This window comes from Pleurodeles waltl, chromosome 7, assembly GCF_031143425.1.
Source record: "Pleurodeles waltl isolate 20211129_DDA chromosome 7, aPleWal1.hap1.20221129, whole genome shotgun sequence".
In the NCBI taxonomy this organism is placed as follows: Eukaryota; Metazoa; Chordata; class Amphibia; order Caudata; family Salamandridae; genus Pleurodeles; species Pleurodeles waltl.
The window spans coordinates 110,920,404-110,944,443 of record NC_090446.1 but is presented as its reverse complement, the minus strand read 5'-3'; positions in this window follow the sequence as shown (position 1 = coordinate 110,944,443).

Sequence of the window (24,040 nt, the reverse complement as noted above, 5' to 3'; positions counted from 1 at the left end):
AGTCTTCCTTTGGGAATACGTGCAAGGGTTTGTGTTTAAAACTGGATTTTGTTTCATTGTTCAACCCGTTTACAATGGGGGACACATTGGGCTAATCATTTTAAAAATTACATAATTATAAACCAGGCTTTTTTGACCCACCAAAAAGAATCCCATATCCCACCAGTGTATTCCAACCCACGGTTTGGGAAATTCTGAATTAGAAACATGAATCTGAAGAAGCACTATTTGCAATAGAATGTTGATGGAGTAGGAAACATTGGAGACTGGTTTACAATTTACTTGGCCTGATAACACTCTTGAATGCTTTTTAAGAAGTGGTTGTCCAGGAGGACTTTAAACCAGTTGGCTCACCAAGGATCAGATCAGGGATGAGGCCACCGTTACCTGAGAGATAATTTTGTGTAAACAACATTTAAGATACAATATTAATTTCAAGCTAATTTTTCACAGTACTCTGGGGTGCGAGATCCTCATGAGCAATTAAACGGTTCAGAAAACAATGATACTCCTACTTTCACTAATTTCCAGCCTCTGCAGATGGAGATGATTAAGAAACTTATGAGGAGAATCAAGTCGGGCTCTCCCACCGATCCCTGCCCTCATCACATACAGAAGCTTGCATCAGAGTTAGTGTCCCCGGCCCTTGTACCTGTGTATCAGGAGATTTTGAACACGGGAGCATTCTCTCCCTAATGGAAGGAAGTGATTGTCATTCCTTTGAAAAAGACCCTGGTGGTGCCACGAACGATCTCAAGAACCTCCGGCCTATAGCTTTGCTGCCTTGTCAGGCAAACATTTTTGAAAAACATATTAGCACAGAATTGGCACTATTTTTACAAGACACAGGATGCCTGGATCCTTCTCAGCACGGCTTTAGGAAAGCTCATAGCACTGAATCCGCCCTTATCACCATCTCAGATTCTGTTCGCAGACTGGTTGATAAAGGGGACAGAACTATTTTAGAGTGATTGGATGTATCTACTGCATTTGATACCTTTATGACACACTTAATGGTACAATGTCTTCACAAAGCGGGAATTAGAGAGAAACCCTTGAGTATTCTGAAGTCCTTTTTGTGAGAGAGATCTACCATGCTAAGTTGTGGGGATTTTAGAGCTCCCCGTTTCAACTACCTTGTGGTGTCCCACAGGGCCTCTCTCTTAGCCCTACTCTGTTTAATCTTTATGTGGCCCTACTAGCTAGACTCATCCGTTCTTTTGGCTTTCTGGCTGCCTCCTATGCTGATGATACTCAGCTAATTATTCCTGTTAATAAGAACCAAGAGGAGGTACACCACAGCATGAGCAAGATTAATAAACGGATGGGCCACAATTGGCTCAAAATGAATGGCGATAAAATGGAGATTATCTTCTTCGGCTCTAGCAGCGAGTTGTGAAGTTCATGTTGGTTGCCGTAATCTTGCGGTGACCTGCCTGTCCCCTTAGCACCACTAGAAATCTCAGGATTGTGTTTGACAATTTCCCGTCCTTCAAGTCCCAAGTAAATTTGACCACCAAAGCCTGCTATTCGATGCTAAAATCCTTGAAGAAAATCTTCCCCTATCTCCAGAAGGAACTTAGAATCTCTGTGTCTCTTGCCTTGGAGATCTCCAAACTAGATTACTGTAATGCGCTGACGTTAAATATTAACAAAGGCTCTCTCGACAAATTGCAACTGATTCAGAACACTGCTGTCCGCTTGATATTAGATCTCCCTCGCTCAGCTTTGGCTAGTGGCAGCCTCAGACAGTTGCACGGGTTACCTGTCGAGAAGCGCATTACATTCAAGGCTTTTTGTCTATCTCATAAGGCTCTTCACTCTGTAGGGTCTGAATACCTCCGTTCTTCCTTACAATGGTATGTGCCAGGTAATCAGCTTAGATCATCAGGTCTCCATTTGATTTCTGTCCCTCGTAACCGTAGGGCTAGGTGGGGTGACAAAGCTTTTATAGTAGCAGCAGCCAAATGCTGGAACACTCTCCCTCTGTCCATTAGGAAGGATGCTAACTTTATGTCTTTTAGGAAGCAGCTTAAAACTTGGCTTTTTCCACACTAATTCTAGTTGTTTTTGGTAGCTTCCCTGCTTCCTCTTTCGGTGCTCTTTTTTTTTTCACTTGTTGCCGCTCAGCGCTTCGATTCTACGGGCGGAATGCGCTCTATAAATACCAATACATGCAAACAATATTTACATCAGATGACATTTTTAGGTGAGATATTCGGCAATACAACCCCTATAGGCTTATCCAACTTACCCCTCTAAAGATACTGGCCATTTATGAGTATACATCAGGTAGTACATGTGGAGGGAGAGGCCATTCTTGGAAATGAACAGCATTCCAGCCAGCTTCCCTTTTACCTTGTCAGAACTGGCACATGGCTTATGTGAAGCTTGGGTGAGACAAGAAGCTCTCTAATTATTATTTTAAGAATATGACTAGTTCATCCCAAGAGGGATCTCAGCAAAAGACCTTGACATTCCATATTCTACGTTGTGTTTTCCACTCTGTGTAAGGCATTGGGATCTTAAGTAAGAACTCTCTACTGGTTTGGACCCTTTCCCACTAAGCCCCCTCAGACAGGGAAGGGGGCTAATTTAGGGTTGAGCACTGTTGGACTTGGCCCTCTCTGCAGGGACATCCCCAAACATTTGCCTTCACCGCTCCTATTTTTGCTGAATTTGATTTTGCTGGCTTAGGACTCTGTGCCCTTTACCCCTGCTAACGGGTGCTAAAGTGCTTGTGCTCGATTCCTAAAACATTGTAAAATTGACTTACACCTGATTGGCATATTTAATTTACTTATAAGTCCCTAGTAAAGCGGTACACCATATGCCCAAGGCTGGTAAAATAAAAGCTACTAGTGGGTGGGCCTGAAGCACTTATTGTGCCATCCACTTAGGTAGCCTGCTAAACATGTCTCAGGCTTGCCATTGCAAGCCGCTGGCAGCTTTAAACAGCCAATTCAATTTAGCAAAAATAACCCCCTGCCAAGCCTTAAACTCCACTTTTATTATATATAATTCACCCATAAAGTAGGCCCTAGTCTGCCCATAAGGGCAGGGCTCAGTTTTAAGTGTTTTTCATGCCTTGGTAGTGAAAACTCTGAAATTCATTTTCACTACTGGTAGGACTACCTCTCTCATAGGATAACATTGGGTTACCTTATTACATTCAATAAGTGATAACATTTGATTGGGAGCAGGATGGAAAGTCAAGTTAGGCGTCTGAGGAATAGTACTTTAAAATCCTTTTTTAATTGTAAAGTTGGATTTTAAGTTGCAATTCTTAAAAGTTTCGCCTTTAGAAAGATTACATTTTCTTGACCTAACCATTTGGGGCCTACAGCCTGTTCCGGGGTCACATGGCTAGGTGTAGTTGGCAGTTGGCCTTTTGTGTATTTCTCCTAGAGAGCATCACAAAGTAGGATGCGGGGCGGCAGGATGGGTCATCGCTGACTTGTTAGGAGTCAGAGAAGTCACCCTAGCTCACACAAAAACAAATTCACACTAGCCTATTGCTCTACCCAGACAGCCTGGGACCAGGGCAGGGAGGCAGGAATTTACAAACACCTCTGTAAGGGGAAACTTCAGAAGCTTCTCCCACATCAAAGCTGGCACCAGGTATAAAGATTAGACCCTCTGACCCAACTCTTCAGATCACTTCGGGACCTGTAGAAGACTCAGAAGAAGGACTGCTCTGCTGCAAGAATAGCTGCTCTACTACCCTGCTCCTCTGCTGTCCTCCTGCCTTGCTGCTTTACTGACCTGCTGCATGATTGAGAAGGACTAGATCGGCACCATAAACCCAGGACCACCAGAGTGACTCTACGTGCTAGTTGGTTGGCCTCCTGATCACAGCCTCTGAAACAGAAAAGGCTCCAACCGTACTGAACCCTGCACATGGAGTCTGCCTGCTGTGAGTCCTAACCTCACAAGTAGTTCCTCTCCATTCCTGGACCCTTGGAAGTGGGATGAATGGTGCTCAGGCAGCCCAGCAGCGGACTTTACCAGAATCGATGCAGTGCAATGCAAACCTGACACAGCCTTGCAGCTCCTCATCAAAACTGCTGCAGCGTGATGCAGCCTCATACAATCCCACATCGCAGCCTTCCCAGCTCATTGAAACTCTTGTGACACTGCAGGAAGCATCCTTGGCGTGAACATTGCATCACTCCTCAGAACAGACCCATCTGGGACTTAAGGCACAATCATCAGCAGGCCTAAGTTGGTCCTTGTAGCACTTCCACGCTCCATGGCAGTCAGTGTGAACGGTCCAGCATGACCAGATAACCACAGTTGGTGATTTGTGCTTTCAAGTACAATTTTTACCTAAATCTTTATATTTGCATATCTCCAGTTCTACTGATTGGATCTTTGTCATTTTAGAATCAAATAATGAATTAGAAATGCACTCTATTTTTCTGTGTGTGTGTGTGTAGGATTTTCTTGTGTTGTGTTTTCACTTTATTACTGTCTATATGCTGAAACACTCCTGTCCACACTGCCTCTAAGTTAAGGCTGACTGCTTTTGTGCCAAACTAACAGAGGGTTAAGCACAGGTTAATTTAGTGGCTTTAGTGGTTCACCTAGACAAGGATTGTGGCTGTTACCTGGACAGGGTTTGCCCCAGCACTCATTGCTTGAGCAGGGTTTATCTCCCACTCAAACAACAAACCAATTTCTCACAAGCACCATGAGAGACCATCCTTGAGACTTTGGTTTTGGGGAAGGAGAATCATAAGTGAAAGATAGATGATGTTAGTTTTGGATTAGATCAACATGAATCCCATGTAGATGATGGCACAGACTAGGAATCCCCCTCTCTCTTGATCCTGGAAACCTTCTGCCCGTGTAGCAGTGACAGAACAAATCCTATTCATTGGTAGGCTGGTTGGATGGAATCTGGGCTCTCCACTACTGTAGGTCAGGTAATGGTGAGAGATTGAGGGGACTGATGGCATTTTATGAAGGAAGCATTGTGGATCCCCGGGTTATTATTAAGGATGATTTGCAATTTGAGTACATTCCCTCATCACCACATTGGCAGATCACAAATGGATATGTGCCAGAAAGTGTATCTGCATGAGTTCATGCTCCTGGGAAGAAGGATGCAGGATATGGCTTGAGTTCACTCTTTAGGTCTCCTTTTTCTGGAGTGCCAGTAATGGAGGGAGGCTGGCAAGTGTTTATCTCCCTTTAATAGGTGGACAGTGGAATGGGGGCATATGGCAGTAACCTCCATTTTCTAGTGTTTTAGAAAGATGATTTTATGTTCGTAAGTAATAGCATTTCATTCTAGAAAGGGGTGAGATAGTGCAAATACAGGGCCAAAGAGGCATCTTCCTTCACACACTCTCATCAGGCACACAGAGGTCACAGAAGCATGGGTACAAACACAGCAGGGCTGAGCTCATTAGGCAGTGATGTTCAACATTGGGGCTAGAAAATGTGTGAAACCCACAGCAAAACACAGTCCTCTTGTTTAGAGGCTTTTTAGGACCGAGCATCCTCATCTCAGGCTTACAAGGAGATGGAGAAGCCTGTGATCGAGTCTTAAGTTACAAACATCCTGTGAGACACCTTGAACCAGGTTCTGGAAAAGTTTAGTGAAAACGTTACTCTGATAAATACATTAAATACAGGTACCACAGTGAAACTACTGTGTAAAGAACAGAGACTTACCAACCTTGATTTCTGCTGTTGCCTGAAGTATACATAATACTATCATGGGAAGAGGGGGAACCGAAGCATTTGTCTTCCCATATTTTTGATTCCACCACACCCATTGCTGGGTTCAGCGGAGTTTTTATGTGATGCACCACAGAGCATTTCCTGTTGCCATAGCTAACTTCGCTGGGCAGAATTAGATTTCTAAAGAGGAATGTATTCTCTGAATGAGCCAGTGGACAAGCTTAAAGCCGGAAATGGCTAGCTACGGTCAACAAGGATTCCCTCTCCTCCCCTTCGGGGATAAAAAAAAAAAACAGAGTTCCTGACAATACTATACTTGACTATAGAGACAGAAGAAGCACACGTACAAGACCCAATAGCTTTCGGACGAGGCATTCTGCTCTGCTTTTTCTCTGGGGTGAGAGGTGTTCATTATTTAAACCATCATCTCCCATATAAAAAAGTTTACTTTAGGGTGGTCTCTTGTTCTGCATCTTCAGAGACTGTACTGGTGTGTATAATGCACTCCTGCCCATTTGGTAAGTCACTCCTAAGCTGCTGATCTCCTAAAGGAATTTCCTTGCCTCACCATAGTTGATCAATGCTAACTACCTTATCCTAATAAGAACCTGCCATAGGAGGGTCGCAGTACAGAATGGTTGCCTTTGGTTCTCCTTTGAAGTAAGTACGGCACCAAAGGATTTTCTCAAGGTACTACCCATTTTAGTGTAACATCTGGTAGAGTAGGCCTTGCCCATATACCCTTATTTGAATGTTTGGTTTCACATGTTCCCTCTTCTGTGGAGAAGTAGTATATGATTGGCTATATATGCAGGCTTCCGTAGAAACACAGGTTTTTGAAGCAATTAATAAAATCATAGGAGATTCCTTCTTAACATTTGATTCACATCTGGCCCGGTTTCAAATTGATCGGTGGGAAATCTTTTTCATCGATTCCCATACTGACTCTGGGTTGACCTAGAAAATCTTCATCATAAGGACTCCTCAATACAACACTCGCTGTGTGTGCAATGACACTTTGCTACATAGGTGTATGTTGCTGTGCCGACTAGAGAGTATATCAACTAGGGGTGGGCGGAACTCGACAAGTTTTGCTCTGCAGAATTCCATAGAGTTACTTACAAACTCTGCAAGATACTGCAGAGTTCCACCATTGGGCTGAAAATATGCAGATTCTGCTGCTTGTACAGCTATTTAGTGACAGTAGTGCGAGAACCATGAAAAATCAGCATGAACTGCACCATATGTTGCACTAGAGCGGACAGCCATTCGAGATGATTTTGAAGCCGCTCGGGTATAAAATCTACTCAAGCTGGAGCTAATTTACTCGACAAGCAGCCCTTTTACTCCCCGCATCAGAAAACTGTACTATAGGATGCCAAATCTCGCTTGTGCTCGCATTTCTGGAGGTTTGCAGGATAAAAAAAAATCCACCACACGGAGATTGGCCCACAACTCCACGTTACCAGAGTATCACAGAGTTGCTAAATTTCACCAAGTTGGACAGAATAAAACATTCCATTCACCCTTGATCTCAACCACTCATAGGCCATCTGCAGTGGTGATTGATGAACACTGATCTTATGGGGTAGGTTCCGCTGAATCCTTCAAACCTATCACAAATTACACCAGTTGCCAGTGTTGGGGAGAAATATTGTCCCTCACCAAGTGCGGAGTAAAATCTTATCAGAAGAGCGTGTGAGCTTCACCTGGAAAGTGTTGAAGATAGTCTATGCTCTGCAATAATTGGCCCTCTTGACCAATGGGAAAATGGTTTGAGACGTGCAGATGAACAATGAACATCTCTCTGCCTGGCAGGATAATCTCTTCTTGGGAGTGTACAATTAATAAATGGAGATAGGATCTGTAGCAGCAGGATTTCATCTAAAGTGGTCTCAGGGCCCTGGTAAACAAGAGAGGTTGATGTTCCACTAAATTGTTTTTAGTAGGGTTTTATTTGGTTTCCATTCTTCGTTTCTACAGGACGGCTCTCCTTGAGATTGTCTATGTTCTCTTCAGGGATCCTTTGAGGAGCAATCAAGGAAGCCAGTTCGAATCATTTGGGTCTAATTTATCCCAAAGATCTCCTTTCTCATTCTGTCACTTACTCTTTTGGTATTTGTGTTTGGCAGTGAGGTCCCTGAAAGTGCATCTCTTTACAGGCAGTGGCTGTCAGTTTTTTCCAAAACAACAGCATATCTTGTGGTTTTATAATTGGTTCCACCTTAGAGAGAGAAGTGCTCTGTTGTGAAAGAAGCCATAAGCGTCTGTATGTTCAGATCCAGCTGTCATTCAAAGCACTGCTTGGTTTGAGCATGAGGTTATGTGTGGAGCAAATCAGCACTCATTTTTAGGGACTGGGACTTATTGTAAATCATCAGACTTAGCAGGGAACAAGAGAGAGAGCTTTGCCATGCCTCATAACAAAAGACTGCACAAGTGAAACATCTAGAAAATGCCTGAAATTCTTACCAGTAAAACCCATTACTCCTAGCCTCAGTTGTTCTCCGTAAAGTCCTTACTCCCCATATCTTCTGCATGATGAGTTAGGGTGATTCCTGTCTCGTCAATTAGGATAATTCTAAACAGGATTTTAGGGATGGCTGTAGGTTTTTAGGCACATTGTGGTTGGTCAAAGTCATCTTCCAAAAAAAAACAAATCTTCATCACAGGGTTTCCTATCTCCAGCCCTGCCAGGTGCCACGCATCTTCTAAAAACCAAAAACAAATCTTCATCACAGGGATTCCTGTCTCCAGCCCTGCCACGTGCCACGCATCTTGCATTAGAATAATGCATTTTCAGTCATTTTCCCAAATTACCGCAATGCCTGAGATTGTCACGCATAAGAATTGTGTCCTGAGGTGCGATAAAACCACATACTTAAAGTTTCTCACTTTGCTAGCTAAGCCCCAAGTACTGTTTATCAAAGGCCACAAAGTGGCGCTGGTGTACAAAGGGAGGTATTGCCATGTCCCTCCCTCCATGAGGACAGCAGGTGGGAAGATGCAGAGCGGGGTGCGCCTGCCAGCCCCACATAAGGGCACGTGTCGCGCATGAGCACAATGCAGACCCTCCACCTCTCCCTGGCTTTTGTTGTGTCCCAGGGCACGCGGTCCCAGAGACAGAGTTTCTTCTTGCACCAACACTCCTCAGCATCACAGTTCCAGGGCCCCATAGTCCAAGCACTGGTCCTTGGGTAGATGCGGGCACCCGAGGGAGATCTGGTGCTCGTGGAAGAGGCCACATGCACGCCTCCTCCCCATAGACCATTAATCAAATAACGATGTACCAACCCCTAGCAGTCTGGCCATCCCTGGAGGATTGAAGAGAAAGCGTGGGAGAGCACAATGCACCTGAGGTTACAAGGACACTAGGTTAGTGCCTTTCTATTTCTGGTGCTTTGCAGCAGTTTTAAGATCTTAAGAGTTTCTGGCTGCCGAAATGGGTGCAATTTCTGATATTTATATGTTTCCCTGTATCTTCACTGCTTGACTTTGCTTGCACGAAAATGTCACTCATAGTTGTTGAAATGTCACTCATAATTACAGTGAAATTGTGAAAATGTCATACATAGCAATCAGAAACCTTGGCAGCTATATATGTCAGAGGTGGACTCCGCTCAAAAACATGGCCTGCGGTGCAGAAACAGAGCAGTGATATTTGGCAGGGAATCTGTCCAGCATCATTAGCCTTTCTGAGGCCTCCGTGGAAATCTCTCCCTTTCCTTTCGGCTCAATCCATTTCTGGGTTTTTTCTTATCCATTTCAGTTAAGCTCATGGCTGAAGCTGAGGATGCCGGGATACCTTCCTGCCTTTCACTCTTTCTCCGAAGCCTGTCGACAGACTTTGAAGCGGATGATCATTTCTGCTTCTCTGAAGTCCATGATGGTCTGTCTTTGTCTGTAGTGGAAACTAGCGGGACAAGAAGCCGGCTTTCCTCAAAGATCCGCGCTTGTACATCTCTTTGTGTGGGAAAGCAGAACAGCCTCTTCTCTTTAGAGGCGGACGAGAGCCCTCCTCAGGCTGGTTATGATACGAGGGAGGTCGCGACCCCGCGTCTAATAACTCAGTCTCTCTGTCGCAGATTCATTAAGGAATCAATGGTCTGTTTAGGGAGATTATGTGCTGATCTTAATTAAGAACCGCAGCCCATGAACGAGCTCGCGCTGTTCCGCCTCCAGCTGGATACTGATGCGTTCTTTGAGCATCACGGAGACCTTCTGGAAGGTTCCGGCCTAAGAAGGATGAGGCAACTGCTATTGAAGCGCCTCTTGTCGCGCAGGTTACAGACCTTTATACATGCTGGAAAGAAATGACCTGCTGGATTGTGCACGTTGACCTGTGTGTTGACTTCTAATACATTGGTCAACAAGAGAGAGCACTTTTGGAGCGTGGCTTCCAGATAGGGTGGCCAGATTTTGAGGAGCAAAAACCGGGACTGGTCAGACATAAAAGAAGGACTAACAACTTTACTCTCACTTTTATATCTGGCCTGTCCCTTTTTTTGCGTAGCTTTGTGAATGTGTTTCTATACATGTGTGTGCTTATATATATATATATATATATATATATATATATATATATATATATATATATATTTTTAAATGGGACTGTCCTGGGAAATCCGGGACGTCTGGTCACCCTACTTCCAGATCAGCTCAACTTTCTGCACTGCTGGAGGGTCAGTGCTGTGGTTCACTTCCTCCCATTTCATATGCCGAGCCAGAAATTGTATATATGGCACCTTGAGGATCCCACACTGCAAAAACCACAGGGGTTGGCACTGTCTCAGAATCTTTTCAATTAATGCACAATAGAACTGCATTTGTGGAAGAGTGCAGTGCTAGAATTCTGAAAAACCATACTCTGGTAATTCATAAATTGGGGGCCAAAGTGTGGCAACGAAAAGGGTTAAGTCACAAGGGGTGAAGTCATGAAAAGCAGTCTGACTTTTAAAAACTCTGCCACAAAAACAATTGATGACAAGGAGAAACAGTAACTATGTTCTGGGCTAAATGGGTGCAAAGCTGCATTTCAAAATAGCTTATCAGTTTAAGGAACCTGCTGCAGAGAGCTTTGTGTGGTCAGTAAGTCTCGGATGATGATAATGGTAAGATGAATTTTGTCATTGATGCAGTTGAAGGAGAATTCTGTTTTGTCTAGTGACAGCTTTGACTCATAAACTTTTAATGTGTCTCCTACAAAGCATATTGTTTAACAAGCAAATGATTTTTATTTAATATAGATACATTAGTGGAATACATCTATAGACACAGAGATCCGTTAATGACTCGAAGTAGATAAATTGCCTTCCTTCTAATATAGCAGTGAGTTATGAACTGGCAGTAAGGACCTGCATGCAAAGTGCAAGCTTGGCTTTAGAACCATGCTGCTCCGAATAGAAAGCAAGCAACATAAATGCAGAAGCTGTTGAAATGGCTCCAGGTGTCGGTAAATAAAACAGGGATAAACTCAGCATATTTGAAATGACCATTCAGATGGCTGCCTGATTCGGCTCAATAGTAGCTGCCAGATCTGGGATGTGGCTGGATCCCCTTCATTCCAGCACTGGAGGAGGGCAGCATTGGGCCACAGATAAAACAGGTGGGACTACTTGAAAATGCCAATTCGAAAGAATGCTTATATATATATTTTGGATAAAATACCTCCGCTGTATATTGCAAGTCACTGAAGAGGTCCTTGACCATATAGAGGAATGAGGCCAAAGGTTATGGAACTCTGAGATGACTTTCTTTGTGATGTACAGCGGGGGCACTTTATTCCTTATAATACATGGTAACATCATAACGCTTTCCAGATACCACTAAAATCCATGGTGTGGTGCTCTTTCATGTTAAATAAATAGGATGAATGTAAACATGAAGAATAAAATTAGAATCCATAGGGCAAAATTAAAAACACCATAAAACAGATAGTTGGTGCAAAATTATATTAGAATTAGTTTAATGCAAGACAGGTTAAAAACTTTGTAGTTCAGAATGTATAGGAACATGCAAAGAGAGTCTAGAATTTTTATAATGAACTAATCCATGAAAAAAATAAAAATGTTTCCATAAATATCTCCTTTCTGTTTAACACTGTTCATCCAGAAAAACAAACCACATGAAGAAAAGGCAAGTTTCACTTTCATTTTTGTTAAGTGTAGCTTTAATAAATCTCTGTGACCTACATTTCTTCGTGGCTACTGCAGCAGGCACTGTGAGTGCAGAATTTTACTGTAATAAGTTATTACAATGGAGTGTCTACATCATTTCTCTACTACAGGCGACTTGGGGTTTGTCCGACAGAATATCGGTGCAAAAAATATTGCGTGGACCGAATATCATGTCAAAAATATCGAGGAACAAACTATTGAGAAGGTAAATGCAAACGGGTAAGTATGGATTTTCTATTCTTAGTTCCACATCTGTATATTATGAAGTTATATATCTCGTCAGGGTACATAAATGTGGAGTTAGGTACATTAAAGCTTTCCTTACTCAGAAACTTACCTTTACAATATTTTTGTCCTTGATATTCTTGACACAATATTTTGTTGACACAATATTTTTTCCACAATATTTTGCCCAGACATCAATTAGAGACATCATCACATGTCACCTCTAATAAGGAGACATGGTTTTATACAGGGGATGCTGGCTTTTAAATTTGACTTTGTGTTTATATCTATGCCTATATATGTAGATGCATACATACACACCTACATGCAAAGCCAGATGTAAACATTCTAAGCGAAACAACATGACTTTGCAGTGAAACATAGTTGGACAAATTAGTGTATCTGGCAAGGTTCAGTTCTCTGTTGACATCTGGTACATTTATCTGTCCTGTTGGCGGGACTTAGGGGTGAGGGAGCAAGACAAATAGAGCTGAGGCTGTGGTCCCTTTAGAGATACTTTTGAATGTATGGTATCCTTGCCATAACTTCTTTGACAACCAGAACATAGGCCCCTACATGTATGCTGATGGCACCCTGTTATATATCAGAAAAGCCCACAGACTTTGAAATCATCAACATAAAGATATGTCCAAAGAAGGATACATCAGAGCCGGTTATGTTTCAATATCTTCAAGACTAATGTCCAATTAGTGACACTCATCCTCACTTCCACTTGACTGACCACCTTCTTTGGGCCCCCTTTGCCATTCCATCCACTTTCGTGTATGACACCATCACTTGAATGTCTCACTTATTCAGCCTTTCACTTCTCAGAGAGATACAGTCCCCACTGTTTTTTAATTCTCTCTGTGCTACTTCTCCATAGACAAAAATTGTTCACTTATCGCCTTACAGTTAGATCAGTCTTCTTTCCGCCTTTATACCTTCTGCTAAAAAACCTGGAGTCCCTTGTTTTCAATCAAGTTACTCGCTATCTCTCCTACAGTAACATGCCCAATCCCATCCAACAGTGCCTCCATTCTGTCTAGTGTACGGAAACAGCCTTCACTCTCGTACCTCAACAACACAACATACCACAAATGACTTTCATCATTCATTTACATTTAATACGGTTGAGCATTCATTCGTGCTCAGCATGCTGTCCTCCCTTGTTCCAAGGTCTACTCTCAAGTGTTTCACAACCTGCCTCTTCAGCTATTCTTTCTCATCCTCTAGCTGCAGTGATAACTCAAAGAGCAACCCTCTCCCCATGTGTCCTCGCTGTATATCTCACCCTATAGCCACAAACCCAGACATAAAACTTCTCATAGCTATCTGTATGAGGACCAGCTCTCACTTCTACATGATAAATTCTACTAACACTGAATTCCTGTATTTACCTATGGCATCTAAGCTCTCTCGTCCCACCCCTCACCTCTCTTTTCCCCGAACCTATGTATGTATGTAGTCATTTGGTATTTCTATAGCTCAAACCTATCCAAAAGGCAGCCAAGTGCTCCTTGGGGTCAGTGACAAGCAAAAAGTTAATGAGCGATAGGAGATTTAGCTGGTTTGTGGATGGTTAATGGATTGTGATGTAATGTTCTTTAAATTGAAGTGTCTTCAATATTTTTCTAATTTGGAACAGCGTTGGGGCAGACCTGATGGATAAGGAGATGATGTTAGAGATCCCTAGTGCACTGATGCAAAGTGCCTGCTGCCTGTTTTTGTTTATTTTTTACACTTCTTACTCAGAAGTTTGATTGTGTCCTGACGGGGAATGCGAAGAACCACCATAGATGTGAGCTTGTGTGCAGTATTAGATATTGTGCTGGCTGTGATGGCTTTAGCAATGTTGTAACTGGTTTTGAAAATGACGCAGGTTGGCAAGGGGGGCCATCAAGGCCTGTGAGTGACATGATCATATTTCTTTCAGTCCATGAAAGAGAAAAAAATCTCTTTATGCTATCTAAAGTATTTAATGATGTGCATGAAAACTCTGTGCAGCCAAAACTAGGCACACTCGTAAAGTAAACTCTGCATGTTAATGTGCAGTTGTGTTCAGCTTGTCTTAAGTGAGTACTCCCAAGGTCCCATCTCTTGACTTGCACTCACAGAAGGCATCACTATGTTTGGGGTTTACTCTCTTAATACATTATTCAGCATAACATCCAACTCCTCATACATTAAATTGTACATTTTCTTGCTCTGATGACTTGCTTAACACAGGGGATGATGGCCAAGTTCAGTAAGCATATCCAGGCTAACGATGGATTACCTCCGAGAGGGTATAGGAAAGTTCACGCTTGAAGTCCATTTCACCCTTGAATATTCTGCAATGGTGTCACCTTGACCAATTTCTCGATGAGCTACTCCATCACCACCCACTGAATATAGGAAGAGTTAATATTGCAATGTGTCAGTCTGGGTCCTACACTTGTGGCAGGAGTGGAGGAGAGATTTGAAGATTGACAGTCAAGAGGAGGCTACAGAGAATAGCAGAGATGCTGGAAAGATCTTTGATCAGACGCAGAGTACATCAATTAATTAGATTCTAACAATATTTTTTGTTTTTAAAGCACACATTACTGACAGAGTCAATCAAAATTTAGGCTTATATCTGACATTGGGTACATCTCTGCCTCAGCCCTACAGACTTTAAAGAGACACCTTTGTTAATTTGAGGATTAAGTAGGCTAGAGAGCGCTAGTCCTTACATTGGCACCACTTTTGGCTCCTCATAAAGTCTCCTGATATTTAAAATCCACATACTGAGCCCCAGTGAGCCTCCTACTACCCACCAGCTCAGAAATCTCATTATGCCAACATGAGTAGGTTTCCCATACTGTCCACCAGTGAATCCATTTCACACTCCCCAGCAGTGCCTCCTCCTGTTGTATATCAGTTCCAACTTCTCACACTGTTCATCAGTACTTGTGTGCATTGACAACACCATTGTCAGCTTCCCACATTGCCCATCATTACAAACTGCCCACACTATCTACCGCTGCACAGTCCTCACATTGTCCCTCAGTAACAAAATGCTGCCCGCTAGTGTCTGCTCCTCACATTGCCCACCAATACAAAGTCTTCAGTCTGCCCTCAAGTGTTGGATTCACAGACTGTTCAGCAGCCTCACCAGTGCCCTCTTCTCACACTGCTGACTGAGGTCCTCAGTGCCCACCAATGCCAGCTCATCAATGCCAGCAATTGCCAACTCTTCACACTGACCATCTGCATCAGCTCTTCTACCCGGGAGTGTTAGCTGCACAGAGCTCATTTATAGCACAAATGTCAGTTGCCCACACTGCCAACCAATGCCCACATTTCGCCATGCTGAAGAGTGCCAACTCTCCATGCTGCTTACCAGTGTCAGCTTCCCCCACTGCCCACTACCCACCTTCATATTCTCCTCATTGGACAGCCACTCCTTAACACCCACCAATGTTGCCTCCTTTTACTGCCACCAGTTCCCATTAATATAGTCAGCTGTTCACTATCACCAATGTCAGACCTCCAACTTCGTACCAGGGCCAGATTTGTACACTGCTCACTGGTGTCAGTCCCTCGCTAAACCAAATAATATATCTGTACCTCTAACTGCCAACAAGTTCCAGCTTGTGACCCTGCTTACTCATTTCAGGTCTTCAGATGACCCACCAATCATACCTTTTCAAAGAGCCCATTAGTTCCACCAGTGTGTTAGTCACACTGCCTACCAGTGTGGAGAAGCACGCCACCTTTGACAAGTCTCCACACTGCCCACCAGTGCCAGCTCCTCCTCTGCACACAATACCAGCTCTTCATGTGACTAGCCTTTGTTAGCTTTCTACAACACCCACCTGCGCTAACTACCTACAGTTCATACCAGTTCCAGCTACTCAACCACATTCCAGTGCTCATTATGTCAGTAAGCCTGTGTCCACATTTCTCAGTGCCCACCAGTGCCTGCTCCTCAGAGTCCTAGTCAGTGCCAGCTCCTCAGACTCTCAATAACTGCTGTCACTTCCCAATAATGTGTTCTCTAAATAGTGCAAACTCATCACAATCTCAAGCAGTTTAATGCCTTTCCCCTGCCCACCCATTATCTGCTCCTCACACAGTTCTCAGTGCCAGCTCATTACTGTCAACCAATGAAACCACCCGATGTCCACCAAGGTTATCTACTGACACTGCCCCAGTACCAGCAAATTATTATGGCCACTAGTGCACATTTCTTGCACTGTCCATCAGAGCCAACTATGCACTGATCCTACCAGTGCCGGCATCTCAACTGCACACCAGTGCTTACTTCTTATTCTCCCCACCAGGGTCAGCTCCTCAAAATGCCCACAAGAGCCTGTTCCTCTTACTTCTCACCTTTATTATTCTCTCACACTTCCCAGAAGCATCTGTTTCTCAAACAGCCAACAAGCACCGGCTTCTGACACTGTCAAGCAATGCAAGCTCCTCACAGTGCACACCAGTGGCTGGTCCTTACAGAACCTACACCACCTGCTTCCCATACTGCATACCACGGTCGGCTATTCATTGTGCAATCTGGTGCTGTCTCCTCAGATATCCACTAGCTCCTGACACTGCCCTTGCAATGGCAGCTGTCTACAGTGCTTATGTGTACATGGCCCTAACACTACCCTAAGAGCAGTAATTTATCACTCTGTCCTAGGCACCAGGATTGCTCCTCATTAAACATCTCATCAATATATACCGCACACCAGTAATTGCTTCTCACACTGCCTGCCAGGGCAGGCTACTCATGCTGGCAGGAAGCGCCTACTCCTTCTAGGGCCCAGCAGTGCCAGGATCTCCCAGTGCTTACTGGTACCAACTCTCAGCTGGCCATTGGTGCCATCTTCTCACATATCACACTAGCGCCTGCTACTTTCGCTTCTCTCCGGGTCTGCTGTATATGGAGGGGGTTACATTGACTTCACGACCAGTCAGTCCTTGGCTTTTGTGGTGAAGTGCAAGCTGGTGTGCCAATTGTGATTTTTGTTTTTTGTGCAGAAACTAACCCATTTTCCAGCTTTAGGGCCTGATTTTAAAAAAGTTAGCTCCGCCTTTGCGTCATTTTTTTACAGAAAAGCGGCAAAAGCGGCGCTAACTTTTTATAAATCAGGCCCTAAGTGTTAATGTCCTGACTGACACTATCACTGACTGTGAAGAGTCTATGGACTCAAAGTATGTCATAGCACCAACAGCATTTCATTATACGTTTATCAACACTATTGGCTTTGTCAGTGCTTGTTTTCAGTAAGGTCAACGTGGCCCAGGGCTCTAAGGGTTTCTCACACTTCAGTCCAGTGCAGTGATTGATGGAGCTCCAGACAAGCTGTTAAGGGACTGTGAGGTGGAATGGGCAGCAGGGCTGGCTCCTTAAAAAGGCTTTTATCTGTGCAACCCGAGAGCGTCTGTAAGGTGATAATGAGAGTACATCTTAAAGGGGCTAGGTGGGGTGGAAAAAATAGTTCTGCTTTTCGCGCGCACTGACAATCACCAACAATAGCTATTCCAGAATGTTCCTTTGTTTTGTTATATCATATTTGATTTTGATACATATTGTGACACCCTTTATCACAAGACCACTTTAAGGTGAGAGAAAGACCACCAGACTGAGTCAGGCTGCATTCAAAAGCCTCTGCAAAATTCACTTATGGGTCCTTCCGCCCTGCCACCTCAACGGCCCATTCCTCCAAGAACAGGACAGGACCCCACCAGTGCCCGATTAAACCCTGTGGGGGCCCCTAGGCAGGCAGTCCAAATTTCGGGCTCCCCCTTGCAAATGAACTCCTAATATGTTTTTAATTTTACCAACCAGCAATTTTAATAAACCAATTTTATTACACAAAATTAACATCACACGCACCAATTTTTTTTCTCGAAATTGACAGCTGACAGAAGATGAGCTTTTAAGGGACAAACTGCTATGTAAATATAATGTCTAGGGTTTATGTACTTTAAGTTGTTAATGGGTACATTACATTAATACAGTATTTTCTCTATAGAGTCTTTAATGCAAAGTTTTCCTTTCTTTGAGTGGATTCATTTTTTTTCTATCTTTTGGAAACAATTTTCAAGATCAAATCGATATTGTTTAGATCCGTTGTGGCGGGGCCCCTAAAAGGAGTGAAATCCGGCGCTGCGCCCCACGAAGAACAACACCTCCCCCTCAGCAGTTTGGCAGCGAATACACGCTGGCGAGATCGATGTGTGAGAATCATTGACCACTGCTCACTTATCGGAAAAGGTTTGATAATGGAAGCCATGAATTATATTAAGATGCAGCACTATGAAATGAATTGTCTTCTTGGAACAAGGAGTTATATACAGATCGATAAAATTCAAATAAGTTTGTTGATGGACTGGCATTTCAAAAAGTGATTTCCACGGCACTTTACAAATAGTGGTCGCAAGATGGGCCACAGAATACCGGATCCCAGAAATAGAGCATCCTTATTGTTAGAAATGGGGTTTTTGGTTGGCAGTTAGGTTGCCCTCTGTCCAAGCAAGAACCCTCACTCTAGTCAGGGTAAGTCACACACAATCCAAAATCAGCCTGTGCTCACCCTCCGGTAGCTTGGCACGAGCAGTCAGGCTTAACTTAGAAGGCAATGTGTAAAGCATTTGTGCAATAAATCATACAACACCATAGCATAACACCACAAAAATACACCACACAGTATTTAGAAAAATATATAATATTTATCTGGGTATCTTCAGGTCAAAACGATCAAAGTTGCAATATGAATTTGTAAAGATATCACTGAAAAGTGATATAAAGTGTCTTAAGTCTTTAGAAAGTAAACAGAGTCTCTTTCAAACACAAAGTACCTGGTTTCTGGTGGAAAATCTCCTCAGAGGGCCACAAAGGAAGAGGTGCGTGGAAAAAGGGTGTGTGCGTCGATTTCTCCCCAGCACACACGGACTTGCGTCGTTATTTTCCACGCGGGGAAGTCGGGCGTCGTTTTCTGGCGCGCGGACAGTCTCTTTCTGTGGGTCGCGGGGATTACCAGATGTCCCGGGTCTATGCGTGGATTTTCCTGCTTGTTTTCCAGCTGCGCGTCGTTCTGCGGGGCTGCGCGTCGAAGTTTCGATCTCACGGCAGGCGTCGCGTCGATTTCTCCTGCGGAGTCGGGCGGCGTTGTCCTTGCGAGGCCGTGCGTCAAAGTTTTGATCTCACGGCAGGCGTCGCGCCGATTTCTCCTGCGGAGTCGGGCGGCGTTGTCCTTGCGAGGCCGTGCGTCAAAGTTTTGATCTCACGGCAGGCGTCGCGTCGATTTCTCCTGCGGAGTCGGGCGGCGTTGTCCTTGCGAGGCCGTGCGTCAAAGTTTTGATCTCACGGCAGGCGTCGCGTCGATTTCTCCTGGGAAGTCGGGCGGCGTTGTCCTTGCGAGGCCGTGCGTCAAAGTTTCGGTCGTCCCGAAGGCGTCGCGTTGATCAGCGTCGGTGTGCGGCGTTTTTCTTGCCGCGGAACAAGCTGTGCGTCGAAAAGTTCGGCGCACGGAGCGTCCAAGAGGAAGAGTGAAGTCTTTTTGGTCCTGAGACTTCAGGGAACAGGAGGCAAGCTCTATCCAAGCCCTTGGAGAGCACTTTTACAGCCAGGCAAGAGTTCAGCAAGGCAGCAGGCCAACAGCAAGGCAGCAGTCCTTTGTAGAAAAGCAGACAGGTGAGTCCTTTGAGCAGCCAGGCAGTTCTTCTTGGCAGGATGTAGTTTCTGGTTCAGGTTTCTTCTCCAGCAAGTGTCTCTTGAGGTAGGGCAGAGGCCCTGTTTTATACTAAGTTGTGCCTTTGAAGTGGGGGTGACTTCAAAGAGTCTCTAAGAAATGCACCAAGTTCCCTTTCAGCTCAATCCTGTCTGCCAGAGTCCCAGTAGGGGGTGTGGCAGTCCTTTGTGTGAGGGCAGGCCCTCCACCCTCCCAGCCCAGGAAGACCCATTCAAAATGCAGATGTATGCAAGTGAGGCTGAGTACCCTGTGTTTGGGGTGTGTCTGAGTGAATGCACAAGGAGCTGTCAACTAAACCTAGCCAGACGTGGATTGAAGGGCACAACAAGATTTTAGTGCAAAGAAATGCTCACTTTCTAAAAGTGGCATTTCTAGAATAGTAATATTAAATCCGACTTCACCAGTCAGCAGGATTTTGTATTACCATTCTGGCCATACTAAATATGACCTTCCTGCTCCTTTCAGATCAGCAGCTGCCACTTCAACAGTGTATGAGGGCAGCCCCAATGTTAGCCTATGAAAGGAGCAGGCCTCACAGTAGTGTAAAAACGAATTTAGGAGTTTCACACTACCAGGACATATAACTACACAGGTACATGTCCTGCCTTTTACCTACACCGCACCCTGCTCTAGGGGTTACCTAGGGCACACATTAGGGATGACTTATATGTAGTAAAAGGGGAGTTCTAGGCTTGGCAAGTACTTTTAAATGCCAAGTCGAAGTGGCAGTGAAACTGCACACACAGGCCTTGCAATGGCAGGCCTGAGACAGGGTTAAGGGGCTACTGAGGTGGGTGGCACAACCAGTGCTGCAGGCCCACTAGTAGCATTTAATCTACCTGCCCTAGGCACATGTAGTGCACTCTACCAGGGACTTACAAGTAAATTAAATAGTCAATCATGGATAAACCAATCAGTAGTACAATTTACCCAGAGAGCATATGCACTTTAGCACTGGTTAGCAGTGGTAAAGTGCCCAGAGGTCAAAAGCCAACAACAACAGGTCAGAAAAAATAGGAGGAAGGAGGCAAAAAGTTTGGGGATGTCCCTGTCAAAAAGCCAGGTCCAACATGACCCCCTACCAGCCTAAAGCCAGGGGAGAACAATCACTATCCTGATGTACTTCCCTGTTTGAGGCGACAGAACAAGGACCCAGGCCCACAACAGCAGGGGCATGCTCCAGTTCTTCGCCTTCCTGACTCCAATTGGATCACTCTGTCCATACTCTCAGGGCCCACTAAGCCAACCCATGGGGAACCTTTCTCCTTACCTGCGGATCCCATCTGTGCAGCACCTAATCTTACTTTGCTCACAGATGTATCCCAGGAGCAGGATAGTACCACCATGACCAACACAGGGGTGTTGCCCACTCTACCCCTGGGGTGTGACACTTGTCCCCTCCCCAGGGATAACTCTGTCCACCCGGACAGCAAGCCACAGTGATTACTGACAGCTGCCAGGGATGAGAGCCAGGCCCCAGGCCTCTCAAAGCTCTCCAACCACTGTGGCTGTGGAGAGTGGGGGGCGGTATCCCCAGGTGCTGGGCACCCTTTAACCACTCTCCCTTCCACCAGGTCAGGGATGACAGCCTGAACCTGGTCCTCCCCTCTGGGGCTTTGTACCCTCCCTCCTGGAGCGGTACCCCCAGAGTCCAACATGGTCAGGGTGCTTACAGAAGTCACCCTGTACCATTCCTCCACCAGTGCAGGGCTGTTAACCTGCAACTGGCCCTCCAAACTGGGGCCTGTACCTTCAGGTTGGACTAGGGCCCGGGGTGAGGCTTCCCTCCCCCTGCCCTCCCTTCTGGGGTCCAGCACCCTCCAACTAGGAGTGGCCTCCTCAGAAGACAACATGGTAGGGGCACTGTTATCAGTAGCCCCTCCCTCCAGGTCCGGGGGGACACCCTGAACCTGGTCTTCCAGCCCAGGGTCTGTACCCTCAGACTGGATCACTGCCTGGCAAACCAGGACTTCCTGGGAGGCACACCTACCCCCCACCAGGTCAGATTTTAACCTCTGCACCTGCCCATTCAACTCAGAGTCACCACCCTGAAGTTGAACAATTGCCTGGCACGCCAGGACTTCCTGGAGGGCACACTGACCCTCCACCAGGTCAGAGTTTAACCTCTGCACCTGACCATTCAACTCAGAGTCACCACCCTGAAGTTGAACAATTGCCTGGCACGCCAGGACTTCCTGGAGGGCACACTGACCCTCCACCAGGTCAGAGTTTAACCTCTGAACTTGGCCATTCAACTCAGAGTCATCACCCTGAAGTTGAAAAATTGCCTGGCACACCAGGACTTCCTGGAGGGCACACTGACCCTCCACCAGGTCAGGGTTTAACCTCTGAACTGGGCCATTCAACTCAGAGTCACCACCCTGAAGTTGAACAATTGCCTGGCGCACTAGGACTTTCTGGGAGGCACACCTACCTCCCACCAGGTCAGAGTTTAACCTCTGAGCCTGGTTCCCCAACCCAGGGTCACCACCCTGAGGTTGGGCAATTGCCTGGCACGCCAGGACTTTCTGGGGGGCACACCTACCCCCCCACCAGGTCAGAGTTTAACCTCTGAACCTGGTCATCCAACCCAGAGTCAACACCCTGAGGTTGGACAATTGCCTGGCACAGCAGGGCTTCTTGGGAGGCACACCTACCTCCCACCAGGTCAGAGTTTAACCTCTGAACCTGAGTATCCAACCCAGAGTCACCACCCTGAGGTTGAACAATTGCCTGGCACGCCAGGACTTTCTGGGGGGCACACCTACCCCCCACCAGGTCAGAGTTTAACCTCTGAACCCGGTTATCCAACCCAGAGTCAGCACTCTGAGGTTGAACAATTGCCTGGCACGCCAGGACTTTCTGGGGGGCACACCTACCCCCCACCAGGTCAGAGTTTAACCTCTGAACCCGGTTATCCAACCCAGAGTCAGCACTCTGAGGTTGGACCACTGCCTGGTACACCAGGACTTTCTGGGGGGCACGCCTACCCCCCAACAGGTCAGAGCTTATCCCCTGAACCTGGTTAGCCAACCCAGAGTCACCACCCTGAGGTTGAACCATTGCCTGGCAGGCCAGGACTTCCAGGGAGGCACACCTACCTCCCACCAGGTCAGAGTTTAACCTCTGAGCCTGGTTCCCCAACCCAGGGTCACCACCCTGAGATTGGGCAATTGCCTGGCATCCCAGGACTTTCTGGGGGGCACACCTACCCCCCACCAGGTCAGAGTTTAACCTCTGAACCTGGTCATCCAATCCAGAGTCAACACCCTGAGGTTGGACAATTGCCTGGCACAGCAGGACTTCTTGGGAGGCACATCTACCTCCCACCAGGTCAGAGTTTAACCTCTGAACCTGGGTATCCAACCCAGAGTCACCACCCTGAGGTTGAATCTTTGCCTGGCATGCCAGGACTTCCTGGGGGGCACTCTCACCCCCCACAAGGGACACACCGTCCCCAAGGGCCACACAAGAGTCTGGTTGGCGCAGGTCTCCCGACCTCTGCCCATCCGGCAGAGTCTGGGTTTCCCCCAAACCAGAAACGGTTTCACCTGGGTCATTCCTGGGGGGCTCTGCTCTCAGAGCTGTCCCCTGACTCTCAAGGTCCTCCACTGGGGTCTGCAACCCCCTCTCAACCCTATGTCTGGACTTCTGCACCCCCTCACTAGGAGGGGTACTGCCAGACACCAGAACTGTTGGGATGCTGGCTACAGTCACCCCCCCAAGTTCTTCTGACACTGCGGGGCTTCCCTCAAAAGGTGGCCCTACGTTACAGGCTAGGCTTCCCTCCTGGTGTTCCCTCATGGAACCCTCTAGGACCTGGGACCTACCTGGGACACTACAATCCTCTCCCACCACACTCGGTTGGGAACCACCTAGACCACTCCCTTCAGGAGCACCCCCAAATGCCTCTTCAGACTCTCTGGTACTCACCCAGAAGTCTGCCTCCATTGTAAGTTCCCTGGGGTCAGAGAACTCACACTCCACCTGGTGTTGGCGTAGCTCTGGAAAATAAGGACCAGACATATGCTCTCCAGCAATTACATCACTCTGCCCTTCACATGTATTAACCACAGTACCCTTCACCGAACCACCCAGTAACTCAACCTTGGAAAAGCACTCTACTTCACCCTCCTGAGACTGGTGAGACAGTATCTGTCTGTCCCTGACACTCAACCCAAACTCTTCTGGGATGTCTCTACACTCTATATCCAGGACGTCCAC